At 43.3% G+C, this 6,120-nt stretch overlaps 1 protein-coding gene across 3 annotated transcripts in view; it reads left to right on the forward strand.

Annotated features, from left to right (window-relative positions):
• The window catches only part of LOC311089072 (uncharacterized protein), a 37,658-nt gene that overhangs the window by 21,668 nt on the left and 9,870 nt on the right, over nucleotides 1-6,120 (forward strand). The gene's annotated exons all lie outside the window — the stretch shown is intronic.

Genomic DNA, 6,120 nt, shown 5'->3' on the forward strand with positions numbered 1-6,120 from the left:
AGACAAGCTCCAGAGGTCTTGTGACTTGGATATTCACCAAGGGTGCTGCCTTCTCTGGTGGTGTTTTGCGACGTACACAGCGGCTGCAACTCTTTATCTTCTTCTCAACGTCAGTAGCCATTCTGGGCCAAAAGAATCTGGATCGTGTGAGGTCAAGGGTCCGGTCAAACCCCATGTGACCCATGTCGTCATGAAGGCTTTTCAGTACCATGTCTCTAAACTTCACAGGCAAAACAATTTGGTATTGAGTTTCTTCTCTGATTTGCCTTTTCCTGTAGAGAATAGCATCCTTCAACTCCAGTTTGCTCATCTCTCGCAGAAAGATGGGAAGATCTGTCAGCTCTTTTTTAACAGCTGGAGGAGGGGTTTCCCCAGTTTCCATCAGACGGATGATTTCACAGATGGCAGCATCGGCTCTCTGTTGTTGTCTCAAATCTTCCTCTGATATACTAGAAATGACGGGGAATCCATCACATTGTTCAAAGCTGTCTGGAACTGCTTTAGCCGACATGGCAAGGGATGCAACAAGAGGACTGATGGGACCATCCTCGCTTGTGTCTACAGGAGGGCAGACGAGATGTTTTTCACAGATGGCGTTGAAGGTGTTGCAGGAGATTTGAGTGACTTCGTCAGGCTCAGATAAGTGGTGGTGTATGAACTGACGGATTCGCTCCTCTTCTTTCTGAGAGACTAGGTCATTCACAGATTCAGCATGCGGACGTCTCGAGAGACCATCTGCATCGAGATTGCTTTTCCCTGCTCGGTACTGCAGCTGGAAACTGAAGGTGGAGAGGGCAGACAACCATCTGTAGCTCGTCGCATCCAACTTAGCCGTGGTAAGCAGGTAAGTTAATGGGTTGCTGTCCGTGACCACTGTAAAAGGGACCCCGTATAGGTAATCAGCAAACTTTTCTGTTACAGCCCTCAAGTGGGCTAGGAACTCAAGTTTGTGAGCTGGATAATGAGTTTCACTCTTTGACAATCCACGGCTTGCATAAGCTATAACACGCATAGCTCCCTCTTGCTCCTGATATAGGGCTGCTCCTAATCCAGTCGTGCTTGCATCAGTGTGTAACACATATGGCAGCTTTGGGTTGGCAAATCCTAACACTGGAGAGCTTGTCAATGATGGAATTAAATGCATGTTGACAGTTGTCAGTCCAGCGTCTTCCGAAAGGCTCTTTTGGTTTGAAGTACTGGCCACTGTTCTCTTTTGATTTGTCGTTCTTTCTAAGGGGTGGGTACCCGACAGTGAGGTCATTTAATGGCTTTACTATCTTAGAATAATTTTGGATAAATCGACGATAATACCCAGCAAACCCTAAAAATGAGCGTAGCTCTTTGAGGTTCTTTGGGCTAGGCTAAGTCTTCAGGGCCTCAATCTTTTGGGGGTCTGTTTCAACGCCATGTTGAGACACGATATGTCCTAAGTACTTCACAGACGTCTGGAAGAACTTGCATTTTTCCAAGGACAGTTTCAGGCCATACTCTTTGAGACGGTTCAGGACGTTGAGAAGACGGATCTCATGCTGTTCGAGAGTTTCAGAGAAAATTATGAGATCGTCTAGAAAGACGAGGACTTCTTTGAGGTTAATATCACCCATGCACCTTTCCATCAACCTTTGAAATGTGCTGGGAGCATTTGTTACCCCCTGGGGCATCCTATTAAACTCCCAGAACCCCAATGGACACACAAAGGCTGTTTTGGGTTTGTCAGCTTCCTCGACTTCGATTTGATAATAGCCCGACTTAAGGTCTAGGACAGAGAACCACTTTGAGCCTGTGAGTGCAGAGAAGGTCTCCTCCAGATTAGGGAGAGCATAGGCATCCTTGATAGTCTGCAGATTTAACTTTCTGTAGTCGATGCAGAGTCTTATGTCTCCATTTTTCTTTCTAACCACCACTATAGGTGAAGAGAACGGTGACTCTGACTCCCGGATTATTCCTGCTTCACTCAGCTCTTGCAGGTGTCTCCGCACTGCATCAAGATCTTGGGGACGTATGGGTCGAGGTCTATGCTTAAAGGGGGTCTCGTCACTCAATTTGATTTGGTGCTTAACTTTGTCTGTTCGGCCAAAGTCTGAGTCATGTAGAGCGAACACTTCTGACATAGCACATAGCTTTTCTTCTATTCTCTTTCTCCATTCAGCTGGAAGTGGGGAGCCATCGAAGTTTAAGTTCAGCTTTACATCTTGGAAGGACTTTGGAGAACTACCTTGGTGTGCAGCATTGGATAGTGTATACTTATTCTGGACAACTTCCTGCAATGCATGTACTTCAGCTATGACACTCTTTGCTGGAAGGATTATGTCGTGCTTGCTCTCATTGCGCAACACCACAGGCAGTTTTTTGGATGGATTGTTAGGCAGACTGAGTAAACAACTAGTGACTAACATACCTCCAGGTAAGGAAGACAATGTGGGGGGTTCAACTACAATCCATCGGTCTGAAGCTTGGTTATTAACATGAGCTAATGCTTCTATCACACAGCTTTGACCAGCAGGGATAACTGTGGGGTCTTTTCCTGGTAGCCTCACTAGACCTAAGCTGCTGTTTACCTTTTGCTTGTTTCTCTGTTGCATTACTTTAAGGACAACTCTGCATCCATATGGAAGAGCTTGGAGATCGGTGTTGGCTCTGGAGCAAATCTCGTACACTAAATCTAAGGTGTTAGTGCCAATCAGGAGTGTGGACTGAGCACTAGAGTGTGTGTCAGGGACAACCAACGCAAGAGTTGGCACATTAATCTCAGAGCCGAAACAGTTCTTTGGGAAGGTAATGTCTACTTCTATGAATCCAGAATACAGCACTGTTTGGCCATTTGCAGCCTCAACTTCTAACAGCTCGTTCAAAGGATGGACCTCCAGGTTGTGGAGGTTGTTTTCATAAAAGGATTGTGACACTGTGGTCACTTGAGATCCTGTGTCGAAAAGGCAGTTACAGGTTTGTCCATCAATGAGCACACAAGCTGTGTATTTTGCTCCAATTAGTCCCTTGGGTAGGTTCACATTTCTGGATCTTGTTTTTGAAAATGTTTCCTTTCCTTTGCATTTAGAGCTGGGACGGTTTTCGCTGCTTTTAGCTCTCATTTGTCCCACAAGGACTGTTTCTCTTTCAGCTGTATTTTCTTTTCAGCTACTAATGCCGGATCCGGCTCATTGTCGCAGGTGGGGGCAATATGGCCATCTTCGCCACAATGAAAACAGTACCATGGCTTTGGTCTGTTACTAGGCCTTGGGATTGAAGTTGATGGGCAATCAGATGCTTTGGTTTTTGTTTGACGCTTTGCACTGTATTGTGCTACATTGGCCTTTGTCTTTCTGTGTCTTTCTGCTAGTGAGCTGGCTTTTCAACTCTGTAACTTGTTTCCTTAATTCCGCGACCTCATCTCGAGATGCGCTGGACTCTGCTCTCCTTGTCTTTTGTCGAGTGAGTTGACTCTGCAACTGAGCAACTTGCTTCCTCAGTTCAGTGATGTCATCCTCCACTACTGTATCAGCTTCAAGCGAGCTTGCTGTCAAGAGGTGAACACTGGCTTTCTGCTTTGATGCACCTTCATTCGGTTCTCTTTAGCAGCTTGCTTATCTTCTTCTATGCGCAGCTGCATCAGCAACTCTGAGAATGGAGGTGGGTTGTCTCTCTTGCGTTCAAGCTGCAGGTCAGCTATAAGCACATTATCCCAGCACCCTCGGCAAAACTGGCGCAGGAGGTGACGGTCAGCTTCGTTGGCAGATAGACCGCCTCTCTTCAATACTTTGATGAGAACTGTCTGAACCCTGTGTAAGAACTGGGAGGGTGTCTCTCCAGTATTCTGGAATGTGTTCAGAAACACGGCGAACAGTTCATCACCATCTTGTACGATTCCGAATGCTGAGTCTAGCAATTCAAGGTAGGCTATAGGCGAGGCTTGTGGGCCTAAGGGTTTGACAACATGGGCCGCTGGGGGCACTAAGCTTTCCAGAATCTTCCTTGAGCGTTGTAAGTCAGACATAGCTGGATCTTTTAGAATGAGCTCAGCACTATTTCGCCATGTGTCAAAATCTATTTCGTGATTTGGGCAAGGGGTTTTGCCAGATAATTGTCTGAGTCTGAATGATGCACGCATTGATGATGTTGGGGCATCACTTCTCACTACATGTTCTACAATCACTCGTTGCACCTCAGGAGGGTTTGTAAAGCTCACAGTTGTGATAGGGGATTTATTCTCTATAATCTCTGTTGACTTAACAGGAGAGGCTACTTGTGGTTGAGTCACAGGTGATTGAGCTAGCTTGGGTGATCTAGTTAATTGTAGCTCCAGTACCTCTTCAAATGACATGCCACTTAGCTTAGCAATCTTCTGGAGTTCAGTGAAATAGCTCTGGGTGGCGCTATCAGTCACAGTGGGGACATATTTACTTGCCAGGGCACTGATTTGGTATGTCACTTCACTGGGACTTACATAAACATATGGAAGTTTGAGTTCAAGGGTTTTCAATGCATCTCCACTCTCATACTCCACAATGACATTCCTGTGGTATGGAGATTGGGGGTCATCCACTCTGAGTATTCTTGCAATGTGTCCATATTTGTTCAAGTAGTCAGTGACATCCTGGTCTTTGTCTGTGTCAGTAAGTCCACTAACAATGACTGAGTTAGGCACTTTTACATTTTCTCTATCTACCACTTCCATTTTGGCCGGGCTTGGTTCTATTTAAGGTCTGGGTGATCAGGTGTCTTTATCTCGCTAATAATTCACTATATTTTAACAATAACTGCTCCTGGCTGGCTCGCCATTTATTGTAACACTTACCTCGAGTAGTAGATAAGTAATGCTATGTTAGGACCAGTGTCTAGGCTCATAGGGAGCAGTAGTAGTCAAAACAATAATAACAGCAAAATAATGTCAGACACACCACAGACCATCAAGTAAGTTTTAAATGCCGGCTTGTTTATATTTAAGTAGAGAAAGAGTACATAACATAAATTGGTACCACATGAGACAGACAATATGTATAAAGAATTCGAATTTAGTGCTTCAAATGCTTTGCACCTTCAAATATTTCAGTAATTACCTCTCCTCTCAGGTAATAAGGGTCACACAGTTAAATCTCTATTAACTTATTTAGTTCAAAGAGTATAGTTATCAAATTAGATTTAAAGTTACTTTTAAATCACTATTTAGCTTCTATTTTAGAGTTAACTCAGTTTCTATTAAATTGTATTTTAGTTCAATTATCCTAAATTCTTATTTTGGTTAATAAGATGAAATTTCTATAATGAGTTTAGATTAGGCTAGACTTCAAAATAATAAAATCTTATTTTATCTAAATGTCAGTACGTACTTTGATTAGGCTATATGAAATTACAATTTTCAGTAATATCTTATTATCAATAGCACTAAATGCTGTATTCAATGATATCACTGCTGGTTCCTCAATGACAACAAGTGCTTTTTAATCTATAAGCCTATTTTAGGATCAGGTATTAATCTCCCCCTTTTTATATTTAAACCAGTGAGCTACTAGGTTTAGCGACTTCAGAACAAAATCAAAACCAGTTTAGCATTGACATGTAAAGGAAAAATACCATCAAATATCTAACAAAACATTCACCATTCTATATAACATCAAGACTATAAACGTATAGTGAATAACTTTCAAGTATGCAATTCAATTATAGACCGTGTAAAACAGTCAATGAATTCAACCTTGCTAGCGACCAGTCGAGCAGTTCAGCGACTTCCACGTGAGCACGTGGCAGCAGATGAGTTCAGTTTCGGTTTCAATGAGTCCACGCTTACCGCAAATCAAAGTCCAAAAGAATCCTCTTGCAACAAAAATACGCAGATCCGATGAAAGAGTACTTGTTCTTATCTGTAATGTGGATGAATCTCGTGGATGCAACGTGAAGATGATCCGATGGTTCTTCTTCCTAATGTGGGAGGCTCGCCAGCGGTACGTGGCTCCGAACAATCCGAACACACGGTTTTTCTTTACTATAAAATGTCCAAATAAACCACAGTCTACCTTTGCAGACAGAATATAACACAAAGCACTTAGAAATCAAAGAAAAATATTGTTTGCTCACTGTTTCGTTTAGCTAGCTTTTCATTCAGCTTGCGTCCTTCTCTCCCGAGCG

Source organism: Abramis brama (assembly GCF_963993115.1).
Source record: "Abramis brama genome assembly, chromosome: 9".
Taxonomy (NCBI): Eukaryota; Metazoa; Chordata; class Actinopteri; order Cypriniformes; family Leuciscidae; genus Abramis; species Abramis brama.